The sequence below is a fragment of the Trichechus manatus genome, unplaced genomic scaffold (assembly GCF_000243295.1).
Source record: "Trichechus manatus latirostris isolate Lorelei unplaced genomic scaffold, TriManLat1.0 scaffold00023, whole genome shotgun sequence".
Classification (NCBI taxonomy): domain Eukaryota; kingdom Metazoa; phylum Chordata; class Mammalia; order Sirenia; family Trichechidae; genus Trichechus; species Trichechus manatus.
In genome coordinates this window covers 6667043-6687404 of record NW_004443959.1, presented here as the reverse complement: position 1 = coordinate 6687404, position 20362 = coordinate 6667043, and positions in this window count along the sequence as shown.

The window sequence follows — 20362 nt, the reverse complement described above, 5'->3', positions numbered from 1 at the left end:
CAATTTCCTTTTGGGGTCTCTTATTTTGTTACTCCATTTGTTTCCTGATCTCTGCTAATTTGTTTTCTGTGTGCTTTTTGCTTTCTTTAAACATATGTAACACCATAGTCTGAAAATTATCAATTCTTTGCATTATTCTGGCCTCCGTAGGAGAAATTTCCTCTTCTTTATGTTTTGCTTTTCATTGGTCCTTCTTCTCTTGTGATTTTGTGCTTTACTATTTTTTGTTACACTTGGGCCTTTTTGTTGTCTTTTTTAGCTTTAAATTTTGTATTCTACTTTTTGTGGGAAAATTTTCTGAGTGGGTGTCCTGGTGGTGCAGTGGCCAAGCGCCTGGCTGCCAACTGAAAGGCTCGGGCCTGACCCCACCAACCACTCTGTGGGAGAAAGATGAGGCAGACTCACAGCCCTAGGAACCCCGCAGGGCAGCTCCACTCTGCCCTACATGGGTGCTATGAGTCAGAATTGACCCAGCAGCAGTAGGTTTGGTGTTTTCTCCTGAGAATCACTAGAGGACACTCTTATCCTCAGGTTTTTATCAGTGCTGATTCAGTTCTGAATGCTCGATCTCTGGAATTCAATGCATATGTGTGGTAAGAAGGGGTTGGCTGGTTAGTTGGTCACAGACTCTAATGTAAGTAGTAGGGCTCAACTTTCCTGTGGTGAAGGTGGGGGACTCTCTATGTCTTTCCCTCATGTGCACCCCTTCACAGGCTCTCCCATGGTGTCCCTCTGTGGGTAAGGAGGTAGCTGTTTCCCTCTGTGTCACTGTCTGAAGTATTCCCGTCACACTGCTGCCCTTGCAGTTCCTCCCAGTCCTAGTGCCCATCTGTCTTGGGACTCAGGAAGAGGCAATAGCAATCTCTTGCAGTGTCATGGTTTCCCTTCACTCCCTCTCAATTGTGCAGCCTATGAACTCTCACAGCCAATCTACGCTGCCTTAAAAAATAGCTTACTTCCTGTTTTCCCTGTTTGGAGTGTTGCCCATTCCCATCCCAAAATGACTGCCATGAACGAATGCTTGTGATGTTAGTGGGTAGATTCTCTCAGCGTCTGTGCTGTCCCTGCTCCTCCTCTCCCCTGCTTCTGGACTCACCCTGACTCTCCAACACCTCAGCGGCCATCTGGAGTTCTGAGATCTCAGTCTGTGCCTGTTTTTATTCATTGTTAAGTGGGTTAGTTGCTGGGGACATAAATGAGAGCATCCACTCACTTTGCTATCTTGCTTTGCTATCCCAGAACTCAGTTTCAAGTTACATCAAAACCCCTATTAGCTATGTGATTTCAGATGAGGCACATGTTCCCTGGGCTGCAGTTTCCTCTGAACAAGGAGGATAATAATGCCTATTTTTAGAGCAAATCTGAAATTTAAATGAGGTAATAAGGGCCAATGGTCAGCATAGTATTTACTGCATAGAAGATGCTCAACAATTCAAGGTTCTTCGCGTTGCCCTCACAGCTATACTTAGCTTCAGAAACTCATCAGAGTTAAAATCTTTCAAATATTTTTTATACATGGAACCATACCTTTGATGAGTAATATTTTAATGTTTTGAGACATAAATACATAAAATAAAATAAAATATGGTCCTGGCTCATTTAGTCATTCCAATCAAGAAATAAGCTATACCACGTATATGAATTTTCCAGTTCACCACTCCAAGTACTGGTTACCAAGATTTTCCATCATTTCTTTTGACTTGTTTTAGATGGATAACATTTCAAGCCTTGTTAACAGAGTTGATCACACTCTCTGCAACAGAGGATTCTCAGTCTGTGTTTGCTTTTCACTGGCCATCTGAATTTACTTGCCCCTTGCTCTTGCTTACCTGCGTGGGGGTCACAGAGCCATTCACCAAGGTATGGAAGTGGAAGTGTGTCTGAGCAATTTGAGACTTAGAATTGTTGTTGTTGTTGTTAGGTGCCATTGAGTTGCTTCTGACTCATAGTGACCGTATGCACAACAGAACAAAACACTGCCTGGTCCTGTGCTATCTTCATGATCTTTGATATGTTTAAGCCCATTGTTGCAGCCAATCTGCCAATCCATCTCTTCGAGGATTTTCTTTTTTGCTGACCTTCTCCTTACCAAGCATGATATCCTCCAGGGACTGGTTCCTCCTTATAACATGTCCAAAGTATGTGCAGCAAAGTCTTGCCATCCTCACTTCCAAGGATCACTCTGGCTGTACTTCTTTCAAGACAGATTTGTTCATTCTTCTGGCAGTCCATGGTATATTCAATATTCTTTGCCAACACCATAATTCAAGGGCACCAATTCTTCTTCAATCTTCCTTATTCATTAGCTTTTGCATGCATATGAGGTGACTGAAAATATCATGGTTTGGGTCAGGCGGACTTCAGTGCTCAAAGTGACATACTTATATTTTGGGAGAATGTAGCAACCAATCAAGAAGTCCCTTCTTAAAAAATGTTCTTTCTTCACTCCACCAGTTGGATGTTTTCTGTGGGTTAACAAGATTTCTTTGAAGTTGAACACATGTCTAGAAAAGGTAGAGCCTGTTGGTATTGATACCTCGGATTTCAAGTTCCTTGAGGTCAATAATTGTGTTACAGTCATTACCATATACCCGGGATCAGGTCAACATTACATACTCAATGAATGGTTCTTGAGTGAAAAAGATTTATTCATTTACTTGTTCATTCAAGAAAAATATACTGTGACTAAACCACAGGAGTTACACAGGTTGATAAAATAGTGTACTGTTCCAAGAATCTTGAAGAAAGCATGCTATTTATGCAGAGAAATATGAGGGGCGAGCAGGCATCGTTGTGAAGAAGAGACTAGATCAGAAGACAAGGAGATCAGGCAGAGGGGAGCAGGCACATTGCATAATGGCTTGAGGCAAACAATTCAAAGAAAAGGCTGTGGAGAAATCAAGTGAGTTGGGGCCTGCCCTCACAGTGCTGAACATGTGGTCTTAGAGATGGACCCCTGCTGCCTTGAGTAGTCTAAAATAGAATGAAGTAAGACTAAGTGCCACCATGGAGAGGCTGGCAAAGTGGTGGGAGAGTGGAAGCCGGCAGAACAGAGCTGCTGTAGGCAATCAAGACAAATCACAGGTTACTCAGGACAAATACATTCTTGCATTCACCTATAGGAATGGGGCTGGCATGATTAATACCTGCAGAGAACAAGGGATGTTATGATCATACTTACTAATGGGGAGTTTCAATGTAATGCAGCCATTGCTAGACTAAGCATGAAGTGTAATCAAGGGCAAAGGGTAAAAATACTTTGGGGAGGAGATGCTTACTTTGGTTTAGTGACTTTTTCCAGGGCCTCCTTCCCTATTGTTTCTTGATAAAGAGGATTTAAATAATTTAAAAATATATATATTTTTTTCTTCTCAGAATTACACCATGATGGAGAGTGGGAAAACGTGTGTTTGAAATGATACCCATTATTTACACAGTTGTTTACTCTGTTCATTCAATGCATTTTACTGAGCACCTACTGTGCACTAGTCTTGATCTAGGGTCTAGAGGTTCAAAGATGGGCAAAATTCTGCCCCTGAACTTCAAAGATCTCTCAATGAGTGGAAGAAAAGGATTCATAAGTAATTGTAATACACCTCGGTGAGTATAGAAGGGGAAATAATTAAAGGAAAGCAGAGGAGGGAGTGATTAATTATGCTACTGGCTATCCGGGAAGCTTCACAGAAGATGTGCTGGGTTTTATGTGATGAGTAGGAATTTTCTGGTTGAGAAGGAGAAAGTGCCATTTCAGGTGGTGAAAATGGCATGAATAATTTCACAAGGACAGGTGAATGCATGGCTTGGAAATAGTGATTAGAGTAGTATAACTAGAGTAGGATTGCCAGATAAAATACAGAGCCCCCAATTTAGATTCGAATTTCAGATAGACAACGAATAATTTTTTAGCATCATGGGTATATTTCAAAGATTGTATGAGACAATCTTATTTTAAAATATTAGTCATTGTTTGTCTAAAATTCAAATTTAACTGTGAGTTCTGTGTTTTCATTTGCTAAATCTGGTAACCATAGACTAGAGTAAAATCAGATGAGACCTCATTATGTAGGCTTTTGAAAGTCAGGCTAGAGAGTTTAGACTTTAATCTTGCAGAGTGGTCATGTGTCTTAGTCTCTTAGTGCTGCTATAACAGAAATAACCCAAGTTATTTCACCAAGTCTGAATTCATGGCACTTGCTTTACTGGAAGACTTTCTCTCTCTCTGTTGGCTCTTGGGGAAGATCCTTGTCTCTTTTCAGCTTCTGTTCCTCAGTTCTTTGGTGATCTTCATGTGGCCTGGCATCAATCTTTCCCCATCAGTGTTTCCTGCTTTCCTGCCTAATCTGCTCTTTTTATATCTCAAAAGCAATTGGTTAAAGACACACCTCACACAGATAGGGCCTTATTAACATAACAAAGAATGCCCTGTTCCCAAATGGAATTACATCCACAAGTATAGGGGCTAGGATTTACCACACATATTTTGGAGGAGGAGGACACAATTCAATCTATAACACCATGGCAGGGTTTTAAACCAAGAAGCGATATAATCAGATTTCTGTTTTAGAACTATTACTCTAGCCGCATGGAGAATGGAACATTAATGAGGAAAGGGGAGAAAAAGGGACCTGAGCCAGGGCAATGAGCAGTGGGGATTCTCAGGAGATAGACTCAAGAGATATTTGGAGATAGAATCCACAAAGACTTACTGAATAGGGGACCACAGATGGTGAGTGATTGTGCTGGCGGTCCTTTCTAATGATAGGCACAGTATATTTGTCCTTGAAAACTAATCACCTTTTGAACTTTCACTGCCAATAAAGATTTTGAATAGTTGATTCTCTGGAGACCTGTGATTCCTCACTACTAACCCCACAGTTCAGCTCTTCATTTCTTTAAAACATATAAGCTGGCTAAACTCTGAGCCAACTAATCATAACTTGATTAAGTGGTCAAGTCCATGCTGGGTGCAAGTGGAAACACTTAGTGCAATAACTTTAAAAGGGTCTAGAGAAAAGAATGTCTTCCATACTTTCTTAGGAGAGATTTACTTTTCAAAAGAAAGTATATTTTGGAAGGGGAAGGACATTGTTTATTCCTGGGATTAAGTACATCTCAGGGTTCTAGAATGTATTTCATTTCTTTAGTCTTGGTGCAAAGAATTTGTAGAATCATGTAGAATCATGGACTTGCTAAGTGGTCATTCTCATGTTACAGTTGGGGAAGCAAAGATCCAGAGGGGAAATATGACCTGCCCAGGGTGGCAGAACTTGGACTAGGTTAGAGGATTCATGACTTCAGCTCAAGGGTAATGTGAATTCCACAATTCTTAGGTTGTCTCTAAACATTTGGAATTTGGAAGCTCAGTGCCATTCTTTTTTTCTTTTTAATAACTACCAAATCACAAAAAAATTCTTTTTGGGATTTCTTAATTTGAGCTTAAATATTAAGACAAGTTACTTAAGAAAAAGGGATTTCATGAAATTGTGTCGTTTAAGAATTAACCACCATTTCTGCTGAGTTGATTCTGACTCTTGGCAACCTCATGTGTATCAGAATAGAACTGTACTCCATAGAGTTGTCAATGGCTGATTTTTTGGAAGTAGTTTGCCAGGTCTTTCTTTGAGATGCCTCTGGGCAGACTCGAACCTCCAACCTTTCTGTTAATAGGCAAGTGTGTTAGCACCACCCAGGGACTCTTGTTGGAGCATAACCAATTCTTTATTCCCACTGATAGCCCCTTTAAAATAAATTGTTGTTGTTAGTTGCTGTCAAGTTGATTCCAGCTCATGGTGACCCCAAGTGTGCAGAGTAGAAATGTGCTCCATAGTGTTTTCAAGGCTGTGACCTTTTGGTAGCAGATCACTGGATCTGTCTTCTGGTGCCTCTGGGTGGGTTCAAACTGCCTACCTTGCAGCAAGTAGTTGAACGCTTAACCATTTGCACCACCCAGGGACTCTGAAATAAATAGACCCTGCCTAATTCCTGAAGGTTTTCAAGGTTTTTTGAACTCAGAAAAAGAAGTGTTTGTATATAGGAAATAAAAGCTATTTGTCAAATGTATTTTCAGTTGCATGGTTCTGACATTTTGGCTAAGGCAAGCTTTCCTTTCAATAGACAGCAACTTTCAGTGCCAAACTGTGTTTAAAAAAGAATAAAGTGAAAAGTACTGTATTTACATTTCAAGGATGAAGTCTCTTTCCTCTTTCCTTCTTAGAAATCTTAGGAATAATGTCTGGGACCATTGCCTGCCTTTGGTTCATTAATTCCAGGGAGACCTTCACTGTTAGACCAAACACAGTGTCTCCCTCCCTCATCTAAGTTTAATTAAGAGATTTGCTGCCTATAAAAGAGTTATGAAAAACTCTCCTCCTCTCCTAAACAATGAGATACCAAATTAAACCTATCTTGATCTTTGAGCTATCAGCTCCACATTCAATGCACATGAACAATTTGATTTTGTTCACTGGATACCTTTCCTTTCATATCTTATATGCAGCACTGTTACCACAAACTAGATGGCTTAAAACAACAGAAATGTGTTCTCTCACTGTTCTGGAGGCTAAGAGTTAGAAATCAAGATGTCAGCAAGACGGGGCTCCTCTGAAGGCTCCAGAGAAGAATTCTTCCTTGCCTCTTGAAACTTCTGGTGGCTATTAACATTCCTTGGCAGCATAACTCCAATTTCTGCCTCCATCTTCACATGGCCATCTTTCATGTGCTTCTGTGCGTGTCCAAATCTCCTTCTCCTTTCTTTCTTAAAGATGTCAGTCATTTGATTTAGGGCCAATCTTAAATCCAGGATGATTTAATCTCAAGATTCTTAACTAATTATTAAGTCTGCAATTCCTTATTTCCAAATGAGGTCACATTCTGAGGTCCTGGATGGACGTGAATTTAGGTGATCCAGTGGCATAATGGTTAAAGAGCTCAGCTGCTAACCGAAAGGTCAGCAGTTCAAACCCACTAGCTGCTCTGTGGTAGAAAAGATCTGGAGATCTGTTCCCATAAAGATTACAGCCTAGGAAATCCTATGGGGCAGTCCTACTCTGTCATATAGGGTCATCATGAATCAGAATTAACTCGACAGCACACAACAATAACATTCAACCCACTACAATTACTTTCCCTCTCCTTCCAGAATGGGGAGAGTGGTGAGAAGAGAGGGGCAGTGATTCTGGAGTGAGAGGAGCCCTGAGCCGTGTTCTTCACTAACATCACTTTTAAACCAGCCATCTTTCTCTGACATTGCCCTAGGTTCTTCACAGAGATTGGTAGATTCTATTCCTTCGTGTTAGTGGAGATAAAACTGTTACAAAGCAGTAAGTGCTAATTGCCAAATGAGGCATTAAACATTAAGGATCCTCAAATGACTCTCAGGGATGGAACAGAACAGAGTCTAAATAAGCCTCTCCATAGTCTATTAGGCTTTCCTAACGTCACCACACACACCTGTCATGGTTAACTCCCTATTTTATACTCTATTTATTCAACAATATTTCCTAAGTACCATCCATGTACCAGACAATGTTCTAGGCATTGAGAACATAGCAATGAACAAAACAGACAAGGACTGATAGCTGCCATCAAGTTGACTCTGACTCATGGTGATCCCACGTATAACAGAATGAAATGCTGCCTGCCCCTACATTATCCTCAGGATAATTGACATGTTTGAGTCTATCACTGCAGCTGTTGTGTTAATCTATCTCACCGAGGGTTTCCCATACCCTCGTTGACCCTCTACTTCACCAAACATCATGTCTTCCAAGAGCAATTGATTCCACTTGATGACATGTCCAAAGAAAGCAAGTCTGACAGTGTTCTGTTGTGATCCATAAGTTTTTCGTTGGTTAATTTTTAGAAGTAGATTGCCAGACCTTTCTTCCCAGTCTGGATGCTCCGCTTAAACCTGTTCACCATGGGTGACCCTGTTGGTATTTGAAATACTGATGGCATAGCTTCCAGTATCATTAGGAAAAACAAAACTGGTTGCCATCGAGTCAATTCTGACTCATAGCGTTCCCTACAGGACAGAGTAGAACTGCCCCGTAGGGTTTCCCAGGAGCGGCTGGTGGATTTGAACTGCCAACATTTTGGTTAGCAGCTGAGCTCTTAACCACTATGCCACCAGGGCTCCTCCAGTATCATAGCAACATGTAAATCACCACAGTACAACAAACTGACAGATGGGTGGTGGACAAGGACTAGTCAAATATTTCTCACCCTGGGATCCACAGATACCCAGCTGTCCAATGTGTGAATTCTATGAGAATTTTAAAAATTTCTCTTTTCATTTGATGATAATCCAAAAAAAAAAAAACAAAAAAAAAAAAAAAAAAAAAAAAACACCCACATAAAGCATAGTCTAGATTGAATGGATAATTGCCTTAAAATAGTCTTGTTGTAGGAGTTTGGTGTCTGGGTTTACATTTGTGTTATTGATCACATTAGAGCAAATGATCATTAAACGACAGCTTTCTGTGCACTGACAATCTTAGTTTCTTTTAAATATCCTTCTTACATTTCTCAAGTTTGAAAACACTGCTCTAGTATCAGCACCAAAGTGCTTGTACCTTCAGCCATCACGCTCTTCTCAAACTTTGATCACGTAGGTCTTGTGGTTGGCAGAATAATGGCCCCCAGAAGATGTCCACACTCTAGTCCCTGGAATCTACGAATACGTTAAATTACATATTTTCAGATGGACTGAAGGGGATTTAAGATTATCCCGGATTATCTGGGTAGATTCAATGTAATCATATGGGACCTTAAGAGTGGAAGAGGGAGGAACAAGTCCCGATCAGAGAGATCCAACAGTGAAAGAGGCAGGAGAAATTTGAAGTATGATACGGACTTGACCCTGTCGCTATTCGCTTTGAGGATGTAGGAAGGAGACTATGAGCCAAGGAATGTGGACAGCCTCTAGAAATGGAACGCGTCTCAGATGACAGTCAGTAAGCAAACAAAGACCACAGTCCTAAAACTGCAAAGGGACTGAATTTTGTCAACAACAGGAATGAGAAAGGAAACAAATTCTTCCCTTGACTGCTAAATTTGTAGTAATTTGATATGGCAGCAATAGAAAAACTAATACAGGTCTCCTGCCTGGATTCGCTTGCCTCCTCTCTGCATTTGTCAAGCCCACACTCAGTACACTTTGCTCAGACACCAGCTCCTCTGGAAGCTTCCACTGGCTGCTGTTTCTGGGTTGAGTGTCCCTCCCCTGGGCTCTCACAAATCTTGTGTTTCTCTCTGTAACTATACCTACCACATTGTAGTAAATGGCCTGTTTACTTGTTATCTCCACATTATACTGTGTGTTCCTGAGGTTGGGATTTCTTAGTAGATGCTGTTAATGCCCTGCCCACATCCTTTGGTCTTTACTATTCCAGTTTAGTCCAAATGACTTACCATCATCAGTATCTGCATCTCTTTGAGTACTTTTTCTGTAAAGTTTCTCTGCCTGCACATTGGCAAGGCAGAAACCAAAACAAAACCAAATCCGTTGCTAATGAGTCGATTCCGACTCATAGTGACCCTATAGGACAGAGTAGAACTGTCCCAGAGAGTTTTCAAATAGCGCCTGGTGGATTTGAACAGCTGACCTTTTGGTTAGCAGCAGAGCTCTTAACTACTGCACCATCAAGCCAGAAGTGCTGGGGAATTAACACTCCCCACCTTAGCAGCCCTGGGCTAAGGCATGATGGGAGTGGTAATATAAATACCTCAGCTCCTTCTCCCTCAAGTGGAATAGTGCTGAGGCCTGTGTTTTGCATTGTTTCCCTGTAATAATCACTCCTGACTGTATATGCCAGTCACTGGCTTAATAACACATCCAGGTTTGGCTACATCATTTGTGGGCCCAGTGCAAAATGAAAATGTTGAGCCCCTTATTCAAAAAGCGAGGAAAATATGTCATTTAGGGTAAAAGAAAAGTAAAGCTTTTTTCTTTCTTCCAAGATCTCTTTCTTGATTTGTCATGGTGTTATTTTAATTTGCTATTTAGTGTTGCTTTAACTCCAGAAAAATTAAAACTTACCTGCATTTTATCATTCATCTTTATATTGCACAATACTAGTTTTAAAGGAAAATAAAAGAGCATTTAACTCATATGTATTAGTGCCTTCGAGTCAGTTCTGACTCATAGCCACCCTACAATAGAAGGAAACACTGCCTGGTCCTGTGCCATCCTCATGATCGTTGTTATGCTTGAGGCCATTGTTGCAGCCATGTGTCAATCCATCTTGTTGAGGGTCTTCCTCTTTTTCGCTGACCTTCCATTTTACCAAGCATGCTGTGTTCTCCAGGGACTGATCCCTCCTGATAACATGTCCAAAGTATGTAAGATGAAGTCTCGCCATCCTTGCTTCTAAGAAGTGTTCTGGTTGTACTTCTTCCAACACAAACTTGTTCATTCCTTTGACAGTCCATGGTATCTTCAATATTCTTTGCCAACACCACAATTCAAAGGCAGGAATTCTCGTTGGTCTTCCTTATTCATTATCAAGCTTTCACATGCATATGAGGCCTTTGAAAACACTATGGCTTGGGTCAAGCGCAGCTTACTCTTCAAGGTGACATCTTCGCTTTTCAAGACGTTAAAGAGGTTGTTTACAGCAGATTTGCCTGATGCAATTCATCTTTTGATTTCTTGACTGCGGCTTCCATGGGTATTGATTGTGGATCCAAGTAAAATGAAATCCTTGACAACTCCAATCTTTTCTCTGTTTATCATGATATTGTTTATTGGTCCAGTTGTGAGGATTTTTGTTTTCTTTATGCTGAGGTGTAATCCATACTGAAGGCTGTGGTCTTTGATCTTCATCAGTAAGTGTTTTAACTCCTCTTCGATTTCAGCAAGCAAGATTGTGTCATCTGCATATTGAAGGTTGTTAATGAGTCTTACACCAATCCTGATGCCATGCTCTTCTTCATATAGTCCAGCTTCTCAGATTATTTGCTCAGCATACAGATTGAATAAGTATGGTGAAAACATACAACCCAGACACACACCTTTCCTGACTTTAAACCACGCAGTATCCTCTTGTTCTGTTTGAACGACTGCCTGTTGGTCTATATACAGGTTCCTCATAAGCACAATTAAATGTTCTGGAATTCCCATTCTCTGCAATGTTATCCATAATTGGTTATGATCCACATAGTTGAATGCCTTTGCATAGTCAATAAAATACAGGTAAACGTCTTTCTGGCATTCTGTGCTTTCAGCCAAGATCCATCTGACATCTGCAGTTATGTCCCTCATGCCACATACTCTTCTGAATCCAGCTTCAATTTCTGGCAGTTCCCTGATGGTGTACTGCTGCAACTACTTTTAATGGTCTTCAGCAAAATTTTACTTGCACGTGATATTAACGATATTGTTGAATGATTTCTGTATTTGGTTGGATCACCTTTCTTTGGAATAGGCATAAATATGGATCTCTTCTGTCAGTTGTCTAGGTAGCTGTCTTGCAAATTTCTTGGCATAGACGAGTGAGCACTTCCAATGCTGCACCCGTTTGTTGAAACATCTCAGATGATAATCAGTCAGTTCCTGGTGCCGTGTTTTTCGCCAATGTCCTCACTGCAGCTTGGACTTCTTCCTTCAATACCATTGGTTCTTGATCATATGGTACCTCCTGAAATGATTGAATGTCCACCAATTCTTTTTGGTACCGTGACTCTGTGTATTCCTTCCATCTTCTTTTGATGTTTCCTGTGTCGTTCAGTATTTTACCCATGGAATTCTTCACTATTGCAACTGGAGGCTAACTCATATATGGAATCACCAAAAATTCTGCCATTCATATTTTGCAGCCTATACATGCAAGCTCAAGGATAAAATTATTAACAATTTCAAGACCGTGACCAAAAAAACAAAAAACCCAAACCCCGTTGCCGTTGAGTCGGTTCTGACTCATCGTGACGCTATACCACAGAGTAGAACTGCCCCGTAGAGTTTCCAAGGAGTGCCTGGTGGATTCAAACTGCTGACATTCTGGTTAGCAGTCATAGCTCTTAACCACTACACCACCAGGGTTTCCAAGACAGTGGCAGCAGAGCATTAAACCTGCACAAGGCCCTTCTGATAGTGGGGTCCCGTGCAACTGTATTATTTCCCTACTTCCTTGACAGTGTTCCTGTACCTCTAATTCAACTATCTGCGGTGAATTTTCGTCTCAGGTCTGCTTCTGGGGGGCTGGGGGGAATTCACGCTACATCTCCATCACTGTATTCACAGTGCTTGCCACAAAGGAGATGTTAAATAGATTCTTGTAGAATCCAGCCATTGTGCTTTAAAAGAGGATGTAGTAGCTGTGGGTTGAGGTGGCCCAAGAAGCCTGCCTGGAGAAGGTGGGGATGAACTGGACCTTAGAGAACGTGTGGAATGATTTGAACGCTAGCTGGAAGGGAGTGGAGGGGATGTGGTGGGACTGAATAGTGCCCTGTGCAAACCTGTAGGTAGGACACTGGTAACAGCTTTCATAGCTACTCCAAACCAAAGGCTCTCATGCACTTGGTCACATTCCAGTCTTAGCAAAACTCATTAGATAGAAAAGGTAGATGGAATTACATTTATTTTATAGAAGAAGAAACTCAACTTTAAATAAATTAAATCCAGGGGACTGGTAGAACCTGCACTTGAACCCAGTTATCCTGATTCCAGACCTCTTGGTTTTTCACGACACCGTTTTCCTTTAGAACATCCAAAGATCAGAGAACTGTGGGGCATTCATTAGGGTGGAAGAATAGGTAGGGGTCACATGCTTATACAAATATATATATGTAGAATGGGTATTATTACCACTCTGTGTTCTCTATAAAAGGTCCAGAGAAGTGAATTGAGGGACGCAAGTTCCCATATTTAATATGTGTTAGAACGTATTTCCATGAGAGAAGCAGGGCTGATTTTAGTCATTTTGACTGAAAGCATCTTTTCTCTGTTACTGTGACCCAGATAGACATGGGAGCTCTCTGCCTTTATTTCTCTATCTAATTTTTCAAGGAGTACCCTGCTAGGAAATTATTTCTGGGTTGGAGGTAAGGAACACTATTTTGAAAGAGACAAACAGGGCTGCAGGGGCACAGCTGTCAGAGAATCCTTGTCTCTGAGTCAAAGCAAGCACAAGTGTGAGATCCAGAGTGTCTGAGTGTCTGTGGCCATGGGCAAGGGTGCCACGGAGGACTGTTGTTTAAAAGGCCTAAACATTTTGACTTGGAGACCACTAAATTTTCCTTATAACACCATGAAGAGAGAACTAAAATATGCTGTAAGTAATTTTGTTCTAAAACTTCCTTTCTTAATATTTTCTTAACTTCTGTAAAAAAAATAACTTTGACATGACAGTCATTTGTGAAAACATAAGTCAACCAAATGGAATTTATAAACATTAAGTGAGGCAAATGTTTGGATTGTCTTGTTTCAATTAAGATGCCGTGCCTTTTGCCTTTCACGAATAAGGGGGCTCTGTTCTGTACTTAAATGTGTTGTGTCCTGAGATTAGCTTTTGAAGAGACAAAACATGGAAGCAAAGGGAAAGGGAAAGGAGTGAAAGCGGATGGAGGAGAGGAGTGATGTAGTAGAACAAGCACAGGTTTGAGTCAGAGATCTGAATGTGAATCCTGATTCTGTACTTACTAGCTGTGTGATACTGGGTAATTTACTTAACCTACCTTAGTTTCCTCATCAATGACATGAATATAATTATTCATACTAGTTTGTTTACTTATTTATTTTTGATGATTAAATGAAATAATGCACGTAATTTTGCCTGGTGCAGAGTGGGCCCTCAGTAGATATTTATTGAATAAATGAATGATAACACTTGAAACTATAACTGATTTTAAGTTGTTTGTGGATCGCTCCCCCATATTCAATGTACCTTTGAGAGTTCTGTAGTTACCTAAGATAGCATCATTTCATCATGGCCTCCTAGTCCTGATTTTTCAAGCAATTAACTTCATCTTCCCTAATTAGGAGCCCTGGTGGCCGAGTGGTTAAGAGCTCGGCTGCTAACCAAAAGGTCAGCAGTTCAAATTCACCAACTGCTCCTTGCAAACCCTATGAGGTAGTTCTACTCTTTCCTATAGGGTCACTATGAGTCTGAATCAACTCGATGACAATTTTTTTTTTTCCCTAATTAGGTGGCCCTTTCTTCCTTCCTGCCTGCCTTCATTCCTTCTTTCCCTTGTTCATTGAAAAGTATGCATTAAAATCCTATAATATTCCAAGCATTGGAGTGAAGGTTATGTGATAAGGAAGTCTTGGTCTTGGCTCCACAGAAGTTCATAGTCTGTGGAAGAGAATTAAAGGAAGGAGTCAGGAACTCTGGTTTAGGGGAGGTAGCAGAGGAAATGTGAGCTAGGGAAGGTTTCTTAGAAATGTGGGCATTTGCCTTGAAGGAGTTATATAGAGAATTATAGCCATGGCAGTTCAGGAAGAGGGAGCAGTTAGTGCTGAAGGACAGAGGCCTGAGATGTCAGCAGGCTCAGGGACCAGTCAGTAGTTCAGAATAGTTGGAACATGGGATACTTACGGAGTGGATTGTGAGGGGAGAACCAAGGCATCTGTAGGGGCCAAAGAGCAAAAGACCTTGAATGCCTTCTCAAGGTGTTTGAACTTAACCCTGCTGGCAAATTGGTAAAGGCATTTGAAAGATACTGTCAGGGAATGAATTTTCAGGGTGGGATGTTGGTGTCAGGGAGATCAACCAAGAACCTATTTTAAATTCTGGGAGATGAGGAAGGTCTGAATTTAGTCAGGAAAGTGCAGGTGGAGAGGAAGTGATGGAATTCCAGATATGGTTGGAACAAGTTCAACAAGACATGGTGAAAGTTGGGATATGGGTAGTGAGGAAGAGCAGGAGCCTGTGTAACTCTCAGGGTACAATAGAGAAGTTGGATGGGGGAGAGGGAGGCTTTTCCTTAGTTTAGGAGGAATTGGACACTGTCTCCCCCAGTAATGACCTACGAATTTCTTGATTCCAGGATCCTCTATGAACTTTTGTTGAATGAATGGATGTTGGAAATGACATTCTTCCAGGATGCCAGAATCAGTGTTGCTATCTATTTTGAGACAATATCACTGCTCACTGACCTCCCAGTTGTATCTTTTTATAGCCAGTTGCACGCTATGTAGTCTGCAGATGAGATGGTCTTCAGGGTTTTTTCCTGAGGCCTATATACTATGAAGCCCTGGTGGCTTAGTGGTTAAGTACTATAGCTGCTAAACAAAAGGTTGGCAGTTTAAATCCACTAGCCACTCCTTGGAAACCCTATGGGGCAGTTCTTCTCTGTCCTATATGGTCCCTATGAGTCAGAATCAACTTGATGGCAACAGGTTTGGTTTGGATTTATATACCATGGCCACAAGCTAACAGGAAGTGATTCTGATGGGGCAGATCTCTTTTCTCTTCCCACCAGCACCTTTAGTCCACAGCAGAGCTTAGTTTGTAGTCTTGTTATTTCAGCGTGGAATCCTGGCTGCCCGAGTGCTGCATCAATTCAGGGGCTTGGCTGGGCCCCAGGCCTGTTGGATTTGAAATTGTGATTGTCTCCCTTGCAGCACTAAGACTGATCTGAAGCCTGTTTCATAGACAGATCCAGACCCAGCTTTTAGGCCCTTGGGTCATTTGTCTCTGAACAGATGTGAAGGGCTCATGTCAGGATTCCAAGTCCAAGTCAGGTTCTTTAATTTTCTCAGCTAAATGCACACACCACCACCAACTCAGCAATTACTTTCTGAATTGGCAATTTAAATTGCCTACCCTCCAGTTCCTCACCAGCCACATCATATAGTGCCCTTCCAAGAAAAGAATACTATTTTCCAGCCTAAGGCAGTCTGGGTTTGAATTCTAGCTCTGCCACTTATTAGTTGTGAGGTCTTGTATAGATCTCTTAAAATCACCATGCCCCAGTAATTATACAGACAGCACAGGGTAGTTATAACTATTACATGGACAAGTGACATGACTTTCACTGTGTTTGATATATGTTCCACACTTCATGAGGAAACGGGCATGTGACCACACAGTCCTCTATATTCTCTGAACTCCAGCTTAATGACAACAGAATGTTTAATGACTTATATTTTAAATTCAGGTTTCTTAAGGCATAAATTACATACAGTAAATTTCTCCCCTTTTAGGTGTACAGTTCTATGAACTTTGAAAATGCAAACAGTCTAGTAACCACCACCACAGTAAGAATATAGAACTTTTTCTTCATCTGAAAATGTTCCCTAGTTTGCCTTCATAGTCAATGCCTTTCCCCACCCAGAGCCCCTGGCAAGCATAGATTTGTTTTCTATCCTTATAGCTTTGCCTTTTCCAGAATGTAGTATCAATGAAATTATACAATATGTTATCCTTTCACTTGGGCTTCTCTCACATGGTATAATGCAGTGGAGAGTCATCCATATTGTGGCATATATATCAGTAGCTTCTCTTCATTGCTGAGAATTATTCCATCATATGGGTGTACCACTGTTTATCCATTCACTAGTTGATCAACATTTGGGTTGTTTCCAGTTTTTGGAGATTACAAATAAAGTTGCTACAAATATTTTCATACAGGTTTTTGTGAGGGTTTATTGTCTTATATGCATGTGAAATTTGGATGTGAAAAAGGAAGACAGAAGAAGAATTGATGCATTCAAACTGTGGTGTTGGCAAAGAATATTGACTATACTGTGGATTTCCAGAAGAACAACAGATTGGTGCTAGAAAAAATGCAGCCAGAACACTCCTTAGAAGCGAGGATGACGTGACTTCTTCCTGCCTACTTTGGACCCATCGTCGGGAAAGACCTATTGCTAGAAAAGGACATTATGTTTAGTAGAGGGTCAGCAAAAATGCGAGAAACCCTCAATGAGATGGACTGACATAATAGCTAAAACAATGGGCTCAAACATACCAATAATCATGAAGATGGCACAGGACCAGGCGATATTTTATTCTTTTGTACATAAAGTTGCCATGAACAGGGGCCTATTCCCCGGCAACGAACAGCGACAACAACATTTTCATTTCTCTTGGGTAAATACCTAGGAGTCAAATTGCTGGGTCTCATGGTAAGTGTATGCTTAAGAGTGTATGCCTAATTTTATAAAAACAGTGCCAAACTATTTTCAAAATGATTGTACCATGTTTTTGGATTCACTTCTTTTTAAAAATTAAACTTTTATTTTGAGAAAATTATAAATTTACGTGCCCCCAAACCAAACCATTGCTGTTGAGTTAATTCTGACTCACAGTGACCCTATAGAACAGAGTAGAACTGCCCCATAGGGTTTCCAAGGAGGGGATGGTAGATTTGAACCGCTGATTTGGTTAGCAGCCAAGCTCTTAAACACTGCGCCATCAGGGCTCCTAAATTTGCATGCAGTTGTAAGAAATAATACAAAGACATTCTGCAGCACCTTTACACAATTCCCCCCAGTGGTAACAGATCACAACACTATAGTACAGTATCACAACCAGCATATTGACATTTTTACAGTCAAGGCGCAGAACTGTTCCATCACCATGAGGATCTCTCATACTGCCCTTTTATAGCCCCATGCACCTCCCTCCACCTCCGGAAGCCCTCCACTTCTTTATTTTGTTATTTCAAGAATGTTGTATAAATAAAATCATACCATATGTAACCTTTCGGGATTGTCTTTTTTCCTCTCCGCATAATTCTCTGGAGATTCATCCAAGTTGTCATGTGTATCAATAGTTTGCTCCTTTTTATTGCTGAGTAGTATTCCACTGCATGGATATGCCACAGTTTGTTTAATTGTTCACCCAGGAACGGCATCGAGCTTGTTTCTAGCTTTTGACTATTACAAATAAAGGTGCTATACATGTTCATGTACAGGTTTTTGTGTGAACACGAGTCTTCATTTCTCTGGAATAAATGCCCAGGACCACAATTGCTGGGCCGTATGGTAGTTGTATGTTTATTTATTTATTTATTTAAAATACTACCAAATTGTTTTCAAGAGTAGCCGTACCAGTTTATATTCCCACCAGCGATGTATGAATATACAGTTCTTCTGTAACCTCACCAGCTTTTTATTTCTTTGGTTTCTCATGGAGATAAGCTTTCCCCAAAGGAATCAACAATATACCCTTGTATTTATCATTTCTACAATTTATCATTTCAGTTATGCTCCTGATTATGTAGCTCAGAACCCCTTAGATAAAGTGTTTTCAGAAGTCAGATAAAATGAGGAGAAAAGTTTGCGTTCCCTGTAAACTGGTGTGTTTGATTTTATTAGACATTCAGAGCTATGGAAGCCACTCTATTTTCTTTTTTAACTTGGCTGCTGGGACGATCAATACCAAATGTTATGTTAATCATCAGTGCCTCCCATTAACCTCCTTTCATCGCTTGCTCATGTTCCTGTAATATACTTGCTTTAATTAATTCATTTGCCTGAGATGTCTTAGGCAGCCCTTCTAGGATCTTAGCTTGGTCTATCATTGTGTTTAAAACTTGAATTATAATCATGCTTATGTATCGATCGTATCCATTATATGAGGATGTCTTTCAGAACAATATCTCCCTACCAGTGTCCTATTTCCCCCAAATGTATCTTCTACATATTTATTTATTCATCAGATATTTAGGAGCACTTGCATAGATTTTATATGATTTTTGCATCAAGATGGTCATAGTCTAGAAGGAGAAGAAAAGCGATGAATTTGAACAACTAAAAAACCAGGCAAAAAGTAATAAGTAACATGAAAGAGTTAAGATGCTTGAGGAGTTCAGAGATGGGAGAGATTGTGTTTACAGTAGAGATACAAAAGGCTTTGTTTTAAAGGTGTTTTGCGACCTTTTAAAAACCAGTATCTTCATCATCAACTATTTAAATCCTTTCAGGGATTAGATGGAATTGTATAAACTGCTATTACCAATATGGGAGGTAGGAAAGCCTGTGGGTTATTTGGGGAAGACTGCCTGTCGGTAAAGGTAGAGCTGAGGAAAAAGCTATCCAGGAGGGATGACCCTGGGGAAACAGGAAGCACTGCTGTCTCAAGAAAAACCAACTACAGTGGGGCACGAAGAAGACCATGATTTTGAGAGAAATGAAGGACGTCCTAGCCATCTGGATGACTCATCTGATGGATCCAATATTTTCAGAAATTTCAAAAGTTCGTGTAAAAAGAGCTTAGTGACCCTGGGGTGTCCCAGTGAGTGTGGAGAACTATCTGTCCTCTGGGATCCTGAGACATGCTGGAGGTCCAGACTGATGGCGTCTGTCTGACTGCAAAGTCTGCTCTTTTTTTCTTTTTAATTAATATTTTACTGTGTTTAAGGTGGAAGTTTACACAGCAAATTAAGTTCCCATTTAACAATTTCTACACAAATTATTCAGTGATATTGGTTACATTTTTCACAATGTGTCATCATTCTCATTCACTTCATTCTGGTTGCACCATTTCCAGTGCTCTCGTTTCCCTGCCCCGTTACCTTCTCATCTTCACTTTAAAGTAATTTTTGACCGTTTGGTTTCCTATAGATGATTGTTCTTTCTTTCTTTTAAAATTATTTTATTGTATTTTAGGTGAAAGTTTACACAGCAAATTAGGTTCCCATTTAACAAATTTTATACAAATTGTTCCATGACGTTGGTTACAGTTTTCACAATGTGTCAGCATTCTCATTATTTCTATTCCATTTGTTCTGTTTCCCTTGACCTAGCTTCCTTGTCCTTCCTTGCCCTCTTATCTTTGCTTTTATGTGAATGTTGGCTGTTTGACCTCATATAGTTAATTGTTTAAGGGAGCACATTACTCATGGGTGATATTGTTTATTTTATAAGCCGATCTATTATTTGACTGAAAGATGATCTCTGAGAGAAGCTTCAGTTCCAAGTTCAAAGATGTTAAGGTGATAGTCTTGGGGTTCTTCTAGTCTCCATCGGTCTAGTAAGTCTTACCTTTTTTAGGAATTTGAATTTTGTTCTACATCGTTCTCTCATTTTATCTGGGACCTTCTGTTATGTCCCTGGTCAGAACAGCTGGTAGTGGTAGCCGGGTACCATCTAGTTCTTCTGGTGTCAGGCTAGAAGAGGCTGTGGTTCATGTGGGCTGTTAGGCCTGTGGACTAGTTTCTTCTTTGAGTCTTTGGTTAGCTTCAATCTTTTTTGCTCCAGATGAGTAGAGACCAACAGTTGTATCTTAGATGGCTGCTCATAAGTTTTTAAGACCCCAGATGCTACTCACTAAAGTAGGACATAGAAATATATAATTATATCCTATTTCATATTTTCTTTATGAACTACGTTATCCCAGTTAACTGAGTTATCCCAAGAGACTATGGTCCTAAGCCTTTCATCCCAGTAAACCAATCCCTTGAGATATTTGAA